Genomic DNA, 1,787 nt, shown 5'->3' on the forward strand with positions numbered 1-1,787 from the left:
TAATCTTGTCGGCCACGGTGGCTGGTAGCGGGTGTGTATATCTAGTCCGATAGTCCAAGACCTACCCCAAACCCTAACCTAAACCTAACCGCACACGGAATTAAGACACGGGTGAGTCTTAAAGATGGAGTGCCACGATTTATTTCCACCCTAAAACATGATCATCAGGTATTATTATAATATAAGTAATATAACTTTTTTCAAAAAGTGTACAGTAATTTGTTAAAATCGTGCTTTTATGTGGACACGCCCACCAGTTCATTAAGTATGCCTGGTTTGCCTGGTGGGTGGTGAATGGGTGGTGATCCACCTGAACTGAAGCCGCACCCACAGCTGTAGTTGTATGATAAAGGGGGAGGAGTTAGGGGAGGCGCTGATAGTGAGATTTCACTATTTTAGTGTTTATTTCATTGGCCCGTTTGACTGTCAAGGGTTCAGCCTCCAGGAAGAACCCTAAATAAAAAGTGAATACACCATTGCACATAAAAATTACTCCAGGGTGTCTAATGAAGTATACTGTCACCTCATAGACACATGAAAAACTGGAAAAATACAAAATTTGTGGCACTCCATCTTTAACCGGCCACGTATGTGTCTTAATCGGCAACGAATGTCAGAGCCACGGGTGAGTCTTAACTGGCGACGTATGTCGGACTATTGGTATGTCGGAGTAACGTATGCCCTGGGGCGACGTACTAACAGTCCGACATGCATGGCCGGTAAAGACACACCGTGGCTCCGACATGCGTGGTCAGTTAAGACTCAACCGTGGCTTCAGCATGCCGTTAGGGTTAGGCTAGGGGTAGGGTGTCGGACTATTGCATGTTGGACAGTTCACACTCACCACCTTTACTCCTTGCTTCCTCACTATTCCACTGCCCATATTTTGGGTGAAACTTTCACAGAACATACAGTAGCAGATTGACAAGATCACAATGTGCCACGTTGTTCCCTCCGCCCTATGCTCCTTCAAAACTAATACTAACCCTAACCAGTCCCTGTCATGCACAGTCTCCAGTGAATACATTTTACAATATGCACTGGTGTTTTATTGTTTTCAACCACCCATGGTGGTTAAAAAAATCAAAGTTAATTTAACTCTGAGAGTGTACAAATGGAACCAAATGGACCGGTTATAGGTTCCATTTGGTTCCATTTGTACACTCCTGTGTGAAGTGAGGGGTGTTCTTATCATTATACATCATCATACATCGTCTACTGAATTTATGTGATTGGTTTGGCGATTTGCTCGTCTATATGACGTACATTTTCCCTTCATTGTCAATGGCATTTAATGTTTGTGTTGGCACAAATTGACGTCATATTTGGCGGACATTTTACCTAATGTCTCCTTTCATTGTCAATGGCAAATATGACACGTGTGGGGACAAAGTTTAGGTCATATTTGGTGGACAATTGACCTAATTTCTCCTTTCATTGAACTGAATTGAACTGAATTTATGTGATTGGTTAGCCGATTTGCTCGTCTACAAATGTACGTCATATTTGGCCTACTTTCTCCTTTTATTGTCAATGGCAAATATGAGACGTGTGGGGACAAGATTTACGTCAAAACAATATTTTGAGGGGCGCTATTAGTGTAGATTTAATTCTCATTGACAATGAATGGAGAATTTACGTCAAGTGTCTGAGCAAATTGGCTTCTTTTCCCTACACAAAGATTCAATTCTCATTGACAATGAATGGAGAATTTTACGTCATAGTGTCTGAGCAAATTGGCTTAGTGTCTATTTTTGCCCTACACAAACATTAAATTCCCATTGACA

The sequence above is a fragment of the Electrona antarctica genome, assembly GCF_951216825.1.
Source record: "Electrona antarctica genome assembly, chromosome: 21".
NCBI classification, from domain to species: domain Eukaryota; kingdom Metazoa; phylum Chordata; class Actinopteri; order Myctophiformes; family Myctophidae; genus Electrona; species Electrona antarctica.